The sequence below is a fragment of the Chlamydotis macqueenii genome, chromosome 19, assembly GCF_036417535.1.
Source record: "Chlamydotis macqueenii isolate bChlMac1 chromosome 19, bChlMac1.mat, whole genome shotgun sequence".
NCBI classification, from domain to species: Eukaryota; Metazoa; Chordata; class Aves; order Otidiformes; family Otididae; genus Chlamydotis; species Chlamydotis macqueenii.
This window is the reverse complement of record NC_141574.1, coordinates 6216433-6232951: the sequence shown is the minus strand read 5'-3', so window position 1 is coordinate 6232951 and position 16519 is coordinate 6216433.

Here is a 16519-nt window from a genome sequence, read left to right as displayed (position 1 = left end):
TGAATCTGCTATAAAATCTCTTCCAGTCTTTAGGAAAGAGGAATGGGCTTAGCTGGTGAAGGTGAACTTTATTAACGGCCTTAAGGAGAGATGCTGCTGCTACTCTGTACCCATAATTATTGCACCCAATGGGAATCTAAAAATGTGACTTTGTGTTGTATATCCCGCTGCCTCGCATCAGACCCGTGCCACTTGGCTTCAGCAAGAGGTGGAGGGCGTATTTACTCTCCAAAAGAGTTGAGGTATCAGCCAGTCACCTTTCCAGTGACGCTATTGCTATTTGAGTAACGGGTGAAGCTCATCCTGAAGTCTTTGTTCAGGAGCAGAACAGCAGAACGGAGCTTCTGTACCTCCTACCTAACGTATCTGCTCCTTTAATTCATTAAATAATCACCTCACACCGAACGTGTATTGTCTAGGTTTTGGCCACGGGCATACTAGAAGTGTAAAAACAATTTTCAGGCAGCCCAGAGTGTCGTCTGATTTCTGATTCAGGCGTTAATTTAGCGGAAGGCAAGGAGAGCATGATAAGAAAGTTGCTCGCTTTTATTTTTAACCCTTTCCCGTAGCTTTGGTGACGGTTGCTGTCTTCCAGGAACACGCTGTGCCGTAGCTGCCCCTGCCCGCTAAGCCAGCCTTGCACTGTTCTAAATCCCCCATCTGGCTTTTGGCATCTCACGGTTGAGGCAGCAATTCCTCAAACAAGTTCTTGTTCTAGTTCAGCATATGGACCCTGTTTCTACTGGTGCCAGGCAAATAACAAAGTTTTAAGCTATCTGGTTAATTGAGGCAGTCAAAATACGGCTGCTTTTTGTCGAGTCTAAGCTTCTTGGGTCCATAGAGCAAGGCAAGGAGATGTCGTGGTGGTTTCACCGGGTGTTTCTCCTGGGGACGATGCAGAGGCAGGAGGGGAATCTGCTGTCTCCAAAGCTGTCCATGTGCAGGCTGGACTGGGGAGCTGGGCTGGCATTTTAATTTTGGTGCTATCCAAAAAGAAAGACTGTGGCCGAAAGACTGTGGCCGTTGTAATAAAGCCCTTTTGGAGTGGGGTTGTGTTGTTGGGGGTGATTAAACAGCTTTCCTTCCAGGGCAGAACGAGTGCATGGGCTTTCTGGAACCAGAAGGATGCACAGAGTCTAAGCTCACCTTGACTCCTTGGCTCCAGAGTGCGGTGAGGACACACCCTCACTGCAGGAAGGAGAAAACACCAAACCTCTTAAAATCTGTCGAGATCCCGCCGCTCCATCTCTTTGACATTGAATGGTCTGCCATTTTACAGATCACCAGCTGGATCGTAGGGTTCTGATGCACTTGTGACTCTCTGCTTTTTCCTGCATTGTCATCTTTTTTTCCCCTTTTTCTAATCCTGGTTCTCCATGCTGGATTCCACATTTTTGATCCATTCTCTGCAGCCGGTTCCAACCACGACCCTTGGATTTTTAATAACAGCGGAGATGATGGTCATTTAATGCAGCCCCCTGCCTGCAGCAAAATCTTCATCAAGGTTTTCCTGCAGCCTCCCTTGGGCAGCTCATCTTGTTGCTTAATTGTTTTTATGCTCTCTCACAGCTTCATATTTTAACTGTATTTCCCTCAGACTGCAACTGTGGTTTGGTTGTGCGGCTCAGGAGAGTGAGCCCTTTACAACTTGGTGTCTGCCAGCCCTGGCTGTGAAATTTGGGCTGGGCAAATTATTTTGGGTGAGTAGAGATGATAGAAAAGGGCATGTCTCACCATGAAAGATGAATCATTCCTTTGCCTTTTACTCCTTGTTGTAGTAACATTTATTCCTGAGGAATTTTTTGCTGTTTATGTGATTGTCAGATGTGATTCCATCAGAATTACAAAGGAATTCAGCATGAATTAGTGGCCACTTAACGTTATAGAAAGCCGCGATGTAAATGTACTCCATGATCTCATCTACAACTCAGTCCTTAGCGGATGCTTCAAGGTAGATTTTTTTTCTTTTTTTTTTTTTTTTTTTCCTTTAAAGTGGTCATAAATTGCAACCAGTCATTGGACTCCCTCCAGTCCTAGAGCAATTACTGGGCCAGTCCGGCTGAAGGGTTTGATCAGGTGTTTTACTAGCAGGATTTTATTTCACTAAATGAACATCTCCTAAAGAACCAGGAATGTAATATTTACACGTTAAAGTGCTGCCGTAATGGCACTGCATTTAACTTCACTAGGAGACCAGGAATCCCATGGTAAAATGCCTGATAACTGCTGCATTTACCAGGGGAATGAATTTATAGCGGTTGAATTCCTCCAGCAGAACAAAGGGCTGTATTATGAAAGCACCCTCTTCTCTCTAACAAAAGCTTTGAGCCGGTCCTGTTTCTTGCTCTAGGAGACGGCGCGGTTGTTGCTTTGTATCGTTGTAGTTGTTGCCTTGCTCGGCTGCCTGGAAATATTTTGGATAAGTAAAAAGGGGAGGGGGGATGTCATCCTTCTGTTTTACCCTCCACAGGTTGCGTGTGACTTAATCTCCTTTGGAAATTCTGGGAGAGGTTCCCCACGGGAAGCGGTTATTACGCGTGAGCTCGGTACGTGGAGTGGCAATGTAGGTGGGACACAAATCCGCCTGCTCCCGGCTGGAGGACCCATCCTCCCAGGAGCAGAAGTACCTGTCACGCAGCTGCAGAGGTTTCCAAGGACAGTCCCTCATCCGTGGACAATCCCGTTCCCTCTTTTTGTGGCTGGGGCTTGGGACGAGCGTGCTCGCGCCGCAGCACCGTGCCATCTTTACTCCTGGCTTGTGTTTGCCACCTCTGTATAAATAACTTGCGCTTAGCTATGCGGCTTCCCCTTCCCTCTATTTTCTTCCATTGGTATTAATAGTAGCTAATTATTGCTTTTACTATTAGGTCGTGTGTTGTAAATACACCAAATGCGGTACGCATCCCGCGTGCGCTCGCTTGTGTGCTAATGCCTGGGTTCTGCCTCTTCGCGTGCAGCCTAATTGCCTGCTTGCACTGCGCTGCCTGACGTGCTGGTTTTTGGGATAATTGCTCCCAAAGTCTCAGCATTTTAATGTAGTTGGTATTACATGGTCTGGCTAAAAATTGTTCAAAACAAACCTTGGGTCCCATCCCAGAAGAAATCATGTCAGAGCTTCCTGGGAAAAGCAGGGAGCTTTTTCCTCCAGCCTCTCTTCTTCGTCTCCTCCCTGCAGCTCGCTGTGCTGGGATAACTGGGGTTGCAGAATCCCCTCGGAGCAGAGCCCTGCGACAGCCCCCAGCCATCACTCTGCTGTGAGATGAGTCAGTACCAAACCTGGTCACTAGTGAAAAATCTTTTTAATTATTTAAGTGGAGGTAAACGCTTGCTCTTATTGGTATGGGCATAAGCTGTAGCTTTGCTAATTTTCTTCTTTAATCTCTCCTGGAAGAGCTGAGTGCCTGCCTGAGTTTCCCCTGAAGAAAGAAGCTTTGAAGAAGTCAGCTCCCTGCTCAGGATGCTGATGTGGATGAGTTCCTCAGCAAACAAGTTTCAGGCTTTTACCCTAAAAGCACTTGCGGGTTATTTGTGAGTGTAATGTCAAGAAAGCCTCGTGGGAGATACGTGCCCCGTTCAGTTTTAAACCGTGCAGCACTGTAAGCTTCCCAGGTGTCATGTTAGTGCTGATTTTGCTTTTTTTTTTTTTTTTTTCCTCCACTTTCCATCTGGGAGATGGAATAAAGCAGAGCCCTGCTTTGCCTTTCACAAGGAGACTGTCTCCTCTACTGACAGCTCCAAAAGAAACGACCTTATTGCTCTTTATGGGACCTTTAACTTCTCCCTCTCAGGCCAATAATGCAGAGGTTGCTCCTTGGCAAAAGGAGAGCTTTGTGCACTTCGGCAACAGCTGACTGTGGTATAAGCAAGGCGTACGCATACTGCTGCAGAAGAGCTCATTTTCCTCCCTTTCCCACTCTGGGGCAGAGCAGAACATATGTGCTGTTACCTCTTAATTCTTCCGTGGAGCATTAGGACTAATAAAAACCTTCCAGGGTTTCTGATGTGAGAAGCAGCTGATGTTGCATGCTAAGAAACAAAGACTGGTTTAAAAAAAAAAAAATAAAATAAAAGCCCCATGTACTTCTTCCAGTAACAGGGATGGTGAAAAAGCTTGTGACCCCCTCCCGTGGCAGGTGACGCTCTTCTCTGCTTGAGTAATTGCATTGGGTCCGCATGCCTAGGTGGGAACAAGGGACTTCGGCGCTGGCGTACCCTTTAAATAACAGAACACTGAAGCATCATTGCTTTCATGTTTGTCTACTTGCTTCTAATTACTGAAGGCAGCTGACTTTAAAGCATAGGCCATTTCCTCCCCTTCCTGCAGCGGGGTCATAACAGCTTGTTTATACACTCCTAAGCGGGTTTGCTGCAACAGATTGTGACTTTAAATAGAAGGTTGCTAAGAGTGAGGTAAGGGTGCCGGGAGAAATGAGCTTTCTCAAAACAAGTCACTTGGTATTTAGGGGAGATGATGGGAGCAGCAGGCAAAAAAGCATTAGCGGAGAGGTGAAAGATGGGCGGCTGTCGTTGGCGGTCGGTGTAACAAGATAGATTTATATATATATATACGTGTGTGTGTGTGTAGGTATATTTGTTCTTTTAGAAAGCGGAGGGTAGCGTGATGGAGCCAGCCGTGTCCTGGGGAAACCTCTCCCAGGATTTTCCTGGCCCATCTCACGAGACGGCACCGTTACTAGTGAGTTATTCATCCTCGGCAAATGCCAGTAGCTCCTGTTTGGCGTTGGGCTGAATATCAAAAAAGTTGATTCATTGACTTAAAAAACAAAATAAAACCTACACTGGACAAATGCTAGAAAATGTGTTGGTAAAGAGGTGGACTGAGTGATGAACATATTTTCTAGCTCTTATTTGTCTGACTCATATGGCCCTAGCTTAGCACAGATTTTATTATCTTATCAAACAATTAATTACCTACATCCTTTAATTTCATATATATACAGTTTGAGATTGTTGTTTTTGTCTTCAGCTGCCTCTTATCCTCTCCCCAGTAGGCTGTTGCCGCTAAATAGATGGGATTATTTTCTTGGTGGCCACGCCAGATTTATTTGTACTGCTAAGCCTGCTCTAGGAGTTAGGGTGAAGACAACCCTCAGACTAGAAAATTCAGCTTTACCTCCTTGGATTTAGTCCCTGGCAGGCTTCCGCTAAAGTCTTGGGAAGAAAAATTCATTAGATGAACCTTAGCGTGATTTTTCCCTGGCTTTGATTTTAATCAAAGTGCGGATTTGAAATTGTTTCCCCGTTAGAATCTGTTGACTGAACGTCGGTGCAGAGCAATTCCCCTGCCTGGTGTAGAGACGCATCCTGCGTGCCCAGGTAGATCCCAGGCTGGGAGAGGAACAGCAGGAAGGGCAGAAATTAGCCTCTGAGGCTTGCAAATGCACTGCAGGCTGATGTCTTCCTGCATTTCAAGGACCCGAGTTCAATTGCAAGGCTGTTATTCTGCTTATCCGTAATGGGCAAACCAATCAATTAAAATGGTCTGATCTTAAGCCATCGCAGAAGGGAGGGCTTGTCTCCAGTAACGGCCTTACAAGGTCTGAAGGATGCGAGTTAAACATAACAGCCTTTTATCTCCAAATCCGCAAAAATCAAGGCCGTGTGTTTTACTCCAGGTACCTGGGAGCACGGAGAAGAGAAATTCTGGGGAAGCTCTTTAGTAGGTTACTGAGGAGTGGTTTTGCATACGGCGGTGAGCTTGGTTTTCTCTGAAGACCAATTTATACAAGCCCCAGCGACTGCAGTGAGCCTCCAACTCCCAAACCTCAGGGCTGTGGCTCAGCATCCTAACAGGAGATGCTGTGGGGAGGATGAGGAGAGCTGGAGGAGGGCCAGCCACGTGTGCTGGACCTGTTCTACCTGGAGAAGGGGGCCCGCGTGTTTAAGCGCTTGCGTGCCCGCCCGTGTTTTCTGTAACGCTTGCCCATGAGATCCACCCTGGCTGTATGGTGTTCGCATTTTTAAGAGCTTTGCTTTCCAGGTCAGTGCAGTGCCTAACTTGGACTCAACTTCCTTGTGAATGAAAAATAATAACAAAAAAAAAAAAAATATAGTAAGGCCATCTGCATGCTGCTTTCGTTTGGGGTCTGCTGACCGCAGCAGCATCCTCCAGGTAAGTACAGCGTTTAGCTGCTAAGGCTGCAGGTAACCCCCCCGCACGGCCAAAATCCGCTGCCTGACAGACGGCAATTTTCTTTGCTTGCAGGAAGGACGAGGTCAGAGCGTCCTGTCGCTGGGACTGGTACGAATCGAGAGTAATTGGGCTGGAATTGGTGGTTAGGGTGGTGTAAGGCAGAGGTGAAGCCGGATCCTGATGATGGCTCCTGCCTGCTCGCTGAATTCTGCACAGAGATCAGCACTTCCAGCCACGAAAGAAAGTAGGTCAGTGCCAGGTCCCCCTCCCCGCCTGCGCGCTGGAAGCACATGTGTTGGATTACACGCCTGCAGATTGAAGCAGGAGCCATTGTGATGGGTTGTGTTGTGGCTTTTTTTTTTGGTTTTTTTTTTTTCTTTTCCTTTGGGATGGTGCATGTAAAAGCAATTCGGTGCTTTACGACGTGCTGGTGCGGTCGTTCCCACCGTGAGGTTTTTCTTGGAGCTACTGCATTCCCCGATGCTTGGGGAGCTGGGGGACCTGTTTGCATCTCTGTATTACTGGGGGGGACCTGCCCCTGTTCCCCAGCAGCCTATTTGTGGTTTGGGGAAGGTGTGAGGCCGGTGACAACACCCGGGTGTGTTCCCAATCCCTGCCCATCCCCGGGTATCCCGGTCCTGTGCCTCTCCTTGCCTTGCTGCAGCCACAAAACTCCAGTTCCACTCGAACGATTACCCAACACGTTAATTGGGACTCCTGCTATGATTAAAAAGAAATTTCAGATTAAACCCACCATGCTATATAGCTCAGGAAGAAAACATCTCTTTACAAACACAGCAGGAATGTGGGGACTCCATTATTATTATTTTCTTTTAACTTTGAAGAAACTGGCTCTCGCTGCTATTTTGACCACAAGGAGACAAGTGCGGCAGTCGCTCCGCTATGGTCAAAGCGAAGCGGAAGGGATGCTTGCAGGGAGATAAAATTACAGGGTGGTTTTTTTCCTTCTTTTTTTTTTTTTTTTTTTTCCCCTTAATGTGATAATCATAATGGATTTATCTCTGTAGACTTCAGATCCTGTCTACGTGGGTCTCCGCAGGTTCCGCCACTCTTGGGCAGAGCTCAGAGGAACTTGTAGGCTGCACAGCCCAGGCGAGTGGGCGAGTGCAGTCCCAGCTCTGAGGAGCAGAATTACAGCATTTAGCATATTTAATTCGTTACACAACCTTTGCAGTGCCCTCGTTGACCAGCTCTGAAAGAGTCTTCAGGTGTCCCTGGGGAAAGTCCTCAGGTGAGCAGCGTTAGGTTGTTGGTCCTGCTTGGTTAACTGGAAGGAGACCCATGGCCAGGTGAAGTGTCCTGAGACTAACGGTGACCCCTTAAACCCTCCGTTATTTGCTCTGTTTATGTAGTTTGCAGTCAAAATCCAGCCCTCCTCCACCAAACGCTGCCTTCTGAGGGAGATTATCGTCTGAGGACATCTCCTCAAACGAAGCTTTCTGCCTGCAGTGGTTTAGCTAGGACCCGCTGTAAATCCCTCCTGCGCTGCGGGGGCGCGGGGAGCCTCACGCAGCGGGGGTCCGACTCCAGCCCTTCCGCAGCACCAGGAGATAATCGTGGACATTCAATACCCGGAGCATGAAACACCACAGGTCTGCAGCATCCTGGCCCTGCCTTTGCGCCGTGCTGGACTCGCCGAATCGGTAGGCGAGGGCAGCGGTAAATTATCCCCCGCTCCCCCCTTTTTATATATATATATTTTTTTTTTTTGCCTTTAAACTTACCTTTTGGTGTTCCAGCTGTAGCAGCATGAGGTGAGTAAACTCCACTGCTCAAAATAAGAGTGGATAAGCTCAGTTTACTTGCATTTATTCATGACTTCACCACTCCGCTGGGGCCTGAAAATCAGAGCCAAAAGAAACTGCAGTGAAAATTGGCCTACATGCAATGGCTTAAAATAATCTGCCCTTTTGCTCTAGTTCTGTGTTGAGATGTGCTGGAAGCCTGAGGAGCTGGGATCTGACTTGATGTGGGAGCTGCTTTTTGTTTTCTTGCCCTGGTGTTTGAAGCTGTTGTTGGTTTTTCTGTAAATAGCGTAACTTGGGGGTAGTTATGCAGCGGGGGGGGAGGGGGGAGGGAAGAAAAAAAAAAAAATCTATTAGTGAATTGCTGTATTTAGTGCCTGACTCGAAATTACCTGAATCAGCACAATGAATTGGCTTTTATTTCCAAAGATGTGAAAAATAAGGAGGAGAAAAAATAGAAATAAAGTGATTAGTGTGTGTCACAAATATTGACGCCCAGGGGTAGGGTGTGATGTTGGACCGAAAACTAGAGTTCTGGAGGGAGAACGGGTCATGTTAGCAGAGGATTCCTGTCTGCACTGGCCTTTGTGCAGACCGTTAAGGCAAACACGACTCCCAGATGACGCGCAGTACATGCACGTGCCTGACACTTGCACCAGTCAGGGAAGAAGTCACGCAAGCCATCGGAGAGCCGGGCGCGCCGGCTGAGGCTCGGCTTCGGCATCCGAGCAGAAATAGAAATGGATCCATCTGCAAACCAGGTCATCGCCGCTCTTGCGCTTTTTCTCTTGGGCCCCCTTGAATCACATCATAATTTCTTCCCCCCCTCCAGCTTCCTGCAGCTGGGATTACTTTTCACATACTCTGCTCACATAATTGCCTCTAATAATTTCTCAGCTGGCTTTCTTTCATTCTTGAGTCAAACATGACCACCTTTCCCTTTTTTTTTTTCTTTTTTTCCCCTTTACAAGGCTGCACACACCTGCTCCAGCCTGCACATATGCTCTCCTTCCTGCTGCTCCCGCCTCTCCCGTGCGCTCGCCTCGTCTCTCAGGGTTGAGGGTTCCCATCTCCTTTCCCAGAGATCCACCCGATCGACGGCGAGCGCTTCCTTAGCCTCAGTGTGCTCGCGCACCCAGATGTCGTTGGCCGATCCCAGTGCTGCTCCCCACCCAGCGGGGAAGGGGCTCCCCACAAGCCGGTGGGATGGTGGAGCATCAGAAGAGATGCTGTAAGGCCAGGCTGCCCCGTGTCTCCCAGCACCGACATTTCAGGGCAGTGCTGTGCCAGCAACGGTGCTCACAGTGCGTGCCAAAGGGGATTTCGGAGGTTTCCTGTGTTTGCTCTGCGGAAAAACCCTTCCAGCCACCCGGCGAAGGCGGTGGTCGGGGTCCTGCCGTGCCAGCTGAAGCGCCGGCAAGTCAAGGCAGGCTGCTAGCATCCCGTGGTATATTTAGTTCAGGTTTAACGGGGGCCCCATATGTGTGTGTTCTCTTGTTTCCCTTTGCTTTCTAAGTGCTAAGTAGATGCAGGAAGGAGTCGAGAAGTCTTCCCGTGATGGCAAGGATGCGGTTTCGCCGCTCCGCGTGCCACTCTCCTTTGCAGGGCTGCTTCCCCGAGCTGTGCCTTTAGAAAAGCGTTGGTGTAACACTGGAGAGGAGCAAGTGTCCCGGGGTCTCCTTCTGTCAGGAACCCCTGAAAATGCGGTAAGGTCTCTCCAGCGACAGGGATTCTCCTGCGTCCCAGGGCACTCAGGGCTGTGAAGTGGTGCTCTGCAGGAGCTGACCCTGCGTGCCGGTGGGTTTTGTGTGTTTGATCCTTCTCAGCACCCTTTGTCAGGGTACGTGCCAAAAGGGTCGCTCTGCTTTTCCTTCTAATTTTCTTTTTTTTTTTTTTTTTTTTAATTTTTGTATTTTACAATGAGGTTAATGCATGAGTTGAAAATAATAGAGGTACTCTGTGAACTGCCAGGAGGGTTAAACAGGGCTTGTTCTGAGGACACGAGGGCATGCAAGGCAGTTCATGAGATAGCCCACCTAGCAACGCTTCTTTAGAGAAGACCCTTGAGAAGCCAAGACCTTTGATTACAGGATATTTTAGCTGTAGAAGGATTGACTGAGGAAATAACCATGAAAACCTTTCCCAGGCAGAGCAATTTGTATGCGCTATTGAGAAACCAGGTCTGAGAGAAGTTTCTTTAGGTCTGTAGGAAAAAAAAAAAAAAAATAAAATAACCAAGTCACGCTGGTAGGCTTGAAGTAGAGGTGTTAAATCTTGGCTGCGAGGTGGGGAAGGTGCAGCACAAAGCCCTGTGCTGAGATTCCTGCCCGCAGGAACCGCAGAGTGGAGGGGGATCAAATGAAACCGGTGCAGCTCAAATGGAAGCAGACAAAATCCATCTCTGGGGACCACAGCCCTTGCTGGGAGTGGGATCTGCTTCTCTGGGAAATAAAGTGTACTGACATGGGGAAGAAATGGAAATCTTTCCAGGCAAGTCAGCAAGTAGCCAAGAGCGTTGTTATTCCGTAACAGCCTCGGAAATCCGCAGTCTGTCATAGGAACAATTTTGTGTTTTAATAGAAGTGTTTTGCTTTTGACCCTGTGTCGCAGAGCAGCCTCTGAAAAGCAGGAGGTGAGCTTCTACTGTTTCCATCTGATTTGGTTTTCCTTCCTCTCCTTTTTTTTTTTTTTTTTTTTTTTTTTTTCCTGCCCCCCCCCAATTTTCTGTCCCCCCGGCAGGTTCAGGCAGCGGCTGCAGGCAGGCACGGGTGCAGGCAGCCTCGCGGGGCATAGCCGGACCCGGTTTTGGCAGGATGGAGGTGACAGAGGTGGCTACTGTGCCCAGAGATGTTCTGGTGGCCAGAACATTATTGTTAATCACGACTTGGTATTCACGCAGCAGCGAGGTGCCTCCGTAGGCATCGGCTGTAAGTCCAAAACAGCCCCCATCTCCCAGAGCTTCCCGGTACCAGCGATGCCTTTCGTCCCCGAGCGAGATCGAGGGTTGGGTTGCAAAACGCTGACTTCTGCCTGGACCCAAGGTCGCTTTCTCGCAGCGATGACCCGAGTCTCTTCATCCGAATGAGATGTGTAACTTTAAACCCATGATTTAGCATCGCCCTTTAGCTGGAAAAGAGAGAATTCAAAGCATCTGGCGGGTATTGCAGTGTTTTGTGAGAAGGAGACCGCAAACAAATTGAGAGAAGAAATGGAAAAGAGAAAGGAAATTTGGAGTAATTTTGGGAAGTCTTACAAAGCGGATGGCGAACAACGCCTGCCTGACCCTCTGCACAAGGGCTTTGACAGCTGGCTCCCTGAGAGCGGGGAGCGCAGTAAGCTGTCCATAAATCAAAAGCGCCGAGACCATCAAATTTGTTTATTACTTGGGGTTGTGCCGCTGCGTTCAAGTGGTGTAGCTATTCTGTTCCGTTTCTTCTAGCTGTGTTCCAAAAAAAAAAAAAAAAAAAATTGTTGGAACATAACTGTACCATTCCCTTTATCCTTTGATTTTTTTTTTTCTTTTTTTTTTCCCCCCAGAAGATAGCAAGCGAGCCGTGGTGAAGCTGGTGGTGTTAATGTTCTGCAGCAGGAGTGAAATAGCCTGGAGATGTGCAGCGAGAGCAGGGGCGTGTGCCCTAAATAGGAGGGTTAAACAGGGCTGATTCCGAGGAAAGCAGTAATTGCGGCTTGCGTGAAGCAGTAATATTCTTTTGTGCATTATTTACCCAGGAACATCTGCTAATACATATACATTCTCCGGTGCGTGTAAACAACTTGTGCAGGAAGAGGATTAGGAGATTTATAAAAAAATTAGAAGCAAGTTAAAAGGGCAATTAGAAGAGCAGAAAGAGATATTGAGCAGTGAATTAGGGAGGATATTTTAACACACAATCAGAGCTTCCCGAGACGTATTCAGAGCAGAGAGAAGGTAAAAGAGAAAATTGGCCAATTACGAAATGATAGCGGGGAATTGGTGACATGGGAGAAGGTAATGGCTGATTTGTTAAACAGTTATTTTGATTCTGTTTTCACAAAGGAGGAAGAGGATGGAGGGCAGCGCTGGAAAGGACGCGGGTGGTGGGGATGAGCCTGCGGAGAGATAAAGATGCGCCCGCAGAGCGGCTGGGCGTGGGGAGAGTTTCACCCATCTTCACAAGGTGGGGAAAAAAAATGGAGTTGAAAGAGAGCGGCTCCTTGCAGCAATGAGCCGGGCAGCGAGGGGCTTGCGTTACAATGCTCGCTTTTGTTCGCTGAATTGGCCGCTTTGGAGCAGGGGCCAGGGACTGAGGTGGTCACTGAGATGAAAAATCCTTCTCCCCTTTGAAGGCCGTTTCTCCAGGAGAGGGGAGGATGGGGGTGTTGGGAGACAGCGAGGTGGATGGGGACTCCGAAGGGGTGCTTCTCCTTGGGCTGTTTTTACATGGGTAGAGAGATGGTTTGGCTCGCCAGTGATACCACCTTCCCAAAACCACCCATTGCGAATCCTGAGCGCCGCTGCAGTCCTCCGTGTCTTGTTTTCCTAGCTGCTTTTGCTTCCATCTGTAACCCACAATCTCCAACGCGGTCAGCACTACAAGAGCATCCCTGTAATCGCCGTTCCCATCAGCGTCGTCTGATCTCGGCGATCTCGTGTTTCTCCGCAGCGGTTGCGAGCTCGGGGGCTGCTGGATGCGTTCAGGGAGAGAAGAGGGCTGGTGGAACAGAGGAGTGATGTCAACCTACATGACCGCGAGGCAATAGTAAGCCATGGAAAGGGAAATATTCTTGGTCATGCAGTGGGAAATGGGATTCTGGGAAGCGTTCCCGGGTGCGCAGTTGAAGCTAAGACAGGGAAAGCACACATAGACGGAGGATCTAGGGAAGGGTGAACTTGAAGGACCACTAAAAGTGTTATTTGGCTTAGGAGAAATATGAACCGATGCTTTTGTTCTGCTCTGGCCCTCTGAAGGGAGGGTACGTGTTGCAAAGCAACTTTCTCAGACCAAGGAAATAATTTGGAATTGGTGCTGGGGGGCAAGTGTTGTCTGGGAAGCGATGGGGAATACAGGAAAAACTGGGGACTTGTGGTCTTGGTTTAGACTGATAAACTAGAAATTTATTCTCAATATCCAAGAGGTGTTTGGTTTTCATCCTGCCTAGGAGGATAAAAGAGATGCAGTGTCGTATGGTTTGTGTTTTCAAAGCATGTGTGAAAAGCTCCGTATTAGCAATTATGGAATGAAACTGTGGAAAAGTGGTACAGTGGAGAGAAAATTGGCTCCGACTCAGGAATCGGGATTCTGCCGCTGGGGGAGAATTTCCAGAGGCACAGTCTGGGGTCTTTTCTGGGTTCTCTAGCGTTTATTTTTTTTAATGGAAAGGATTTGCATGAGCAGCCTACAGTTAGAGCATTAAAGCTCACTGATGTAAAGAAGGGGAAGGCAGCCGCAGCGACAGGGACTCGTCTCGTCTGCCAGAGCAGCGCGTGGTGCGGGCGGCAGACCGGAGAATGCTAAAGGAATGGGAAACCGATGAGCAAATAAACGCTGAAGAGACATGTTTCCCAAGGGAGGCGTTTAGAGCTTGCAGCCGAGCTGTGGGGAACGATTGGCAGCGTCTAACCACGGCGGCAACAGGCAGCCCGTCTGCCTGGACCCCGGCGAGGGGTCTTGGTGCGCTTCCGAAGGTTGAGCTTGCCATAGTGAACTGGTGCAGTTCATGGCCGATCCCCCTCGCTGGGAAGGGGCACGGTGGCACGGCCAGGGGAGCCCAGGCAGGGCTGGGAAGCACGGAGGGGTTTCGGTTTGTAGAGTCACTGAATCGTTCAGGTTGGAAAAGACCCTTAAGATCATCAAGTCCAACCTTTAACATCATGCTGCCAAGGCCACCACTAAACCATGTCCCCAGGTGCCACGTCTACACCTGTCTTAAATCCCTCCAGGGATGGTGACTCAACCATCTCCCTGGGCAGCTTGTTCCAGTGCTTGACAGCCCTTTTGGTGAAGAAATTTTTCCTAATATCCAATCTAAACCTCCCCTGGCACAACTTGAGGCTGTTTCCTCTTGTCCTATCACTTCTAAGAGAAGAGAACGGCATCCACTTCACAACAGCCTCCTTTCAGGTAGTTGTAAAGGGCGATAAGGTCTCCTCTGAGCCTCCTTTTCTCCGGGCTGAACAACCCCAAGTTCCTCAGCCGCTCCTCACAGGCCTTGTTCTCTAGACCCTTCACCAGTTTCATTGCTCTTCTCTGGACACACTCCAACACCTCAGTGTCTTTCTTGTAGAGAGGGGCCCAAAACTGAACACAGTGTTTGAAGTGCAGTCTCACCAGTGCCAGGTACAGGGGGATGATGGCTTCCCTAGTCCTGCTGGCCACGCTGCTGCTGACACAGGCCAGGGTGCTACTGGCCTTCTTGGCCACGTGGGCACACTGCCGGCTCATAGTCAGCCAGCTGTGGACCACCGCCCCCAGGTCCTTTTCCGCCAGGCCGCTTTCCAGCCACTCTTCCCCAGCCTGTAGCGTTGCACGGGGTGGTTGTGACCCAAGTGCAGGACCCAGTGCTGAGCCTTGCTCTGTGTCAGACAGTTGGCCTCGGCCCATCGATCCATCCTGTCCAGACGGGAGCTCGTGGACCACTGCCCAGCATCTCCTCAAAATAGCTGTAGTGTCTACCACCACCCTGGGGCTTCATCCCTTTACCTCAGGGACCTCCCTGTCAAACCTTTGGCACCTGGGAGCAATTCTAATTAAATCCCAAATTTCTCCCAACTGTTCTCCAGCCTGAGCCAGACCAGCCCTGGCAAGTCGTGGCTGTACCCGCGTCCGCTCGACTGGAGCGATGTTTGCTTTGAGGTTGTGGGAGTGCCGCTTCGGAGAAGAGGGGATTTACGCCAGCTCTCAAAGCAACGTTCAAAAATGCACGGAGACATGCTGTATGAAGGGATTGGGGGAAAAAGCACATGAGAGTGAACCAGGGGCCACGGTAGAGCTGATCCACGCAGATGGGGAGTTAGTTACTGAGGCTAAGTGTCACAGCATGCCATAAAAATTTAGTTTATCCTCAAAGAGCTGTGGTTGCAGAGGAAGGATGGGCGCGGGGAGGGATGGCAGCGAAGGGGAAGGCAGGAGGAACATCAGAAACCTATAGCCCATGTCAAGTGACACCTCCTATTTAGCAGTGTATCATGTCTCCCTTCTGGTTTTTAAACAGGAGCCTTTATCGCCAGGAGTTAGAGCGCTTGATTGACAAGGCTCGTAATACACCACGGAGTTGCCTTTATTTTTGCTACATGCTAAAGGAAAAGATACTAAAAATACAATTATGGTTTTGAGCCAGGCGTAGTCTGTTCTAATATAATTCATCTCAAAGACTATCCATCGTGCCTGCTGCACCCAAATCATTTATAAAACATTAGCATCTCCTGTGCTGACATTTCACTCCTATATTACAGGAGTTACACGCAGACTTAAAAAAAAATTAATAAAGTGCTTCTCTTCTTCATTCTCCCACTGAGAGCTTTGATTTCCAGAGTTTGGAACGAAATAACCAACATAACAACATTCTCCACTTCTAAGGGACAGTGCCAGACTCATTCAGTTGCTATTGGTTATAGGGAGTAGGACGTGAGGGAGCTATTTCGGATCACGGATTATTTGTTCTGGCTGCATTGGACATCCCTTTAGTGGAGCTTTAGAGCCCTGTAGACAGAAAAGTTTGGGTTGGAGCTGGAAGGGAGAGGGCTTGATGAAGTAACCTCTTCCTTTCTCCTCCCAGATTTACTCCTGCAGTTCCCCAAGCAGAGCGTTTAAAAGCAAAGCATCCAAGCCCCAGCCCATCCTCGTTTGCGAGGCGGACAGAAGACCCCGTGCTGTCCCAGCTGCCCACTCCCAGCACCCCATCGCTCTTAAAAATAAAAGTGCATCAGGGAGTTTTCTTATTTTTTTTTTTTCTTTTCTTTTTTTTTTCCCTTGGGAGGTTCCCTTTTCATTCCCAGATACCTCCAAGGGATCTGCTGCTGTGTAAATACCCTCTCCCCAGCCCCAAAGCGGCTCGGAGAGCGGATTTCTCGAGCTGGCCCGTTCTTCCTGAAGCTAGTGGTGTGTTTGATGGAAAGCACGAGCCGTTGCCTTTGGGCTTTCCAGCCCCACAGGTGAGCTATGGGTTAGAAACGTGCCGCCACCGCTGGGATATCGTTACGAAATGAACAGCAGCCTTTTCTTGTCCAAGATCACTTTTATTTCCCTTGTTTCATTAACTTCAGTGTCTGTTTGGTCTCGCGTATCCACGCTGACAGGGAATTCACACCGACTGCAGAATTTGGGCGACACCTCCCCGAGCCCGTGGGCTGCCGTCGGTGATGCCGCCGGCTCTGCCGTGCCCCCAGCCAGCAAACGCATCGCTCCACCGTGGGGTTCGATTCGGGATGAGGGGAACAAGCAGATCTGCTCCCTCTCCCCCACCTCGCCACGGCCCTCTTCGTACGGCTGTCTTGGACCGTTTATTTGCCTCTCCTACGGCGGGCCAGAAACCCTGCGCTTCTCACCCCTTCTCTGACTCTTCCCGTGATGCAACCCGTTCCTCTTAAGAAACAAAACCTCTCCTGACACTGTCAGGACTA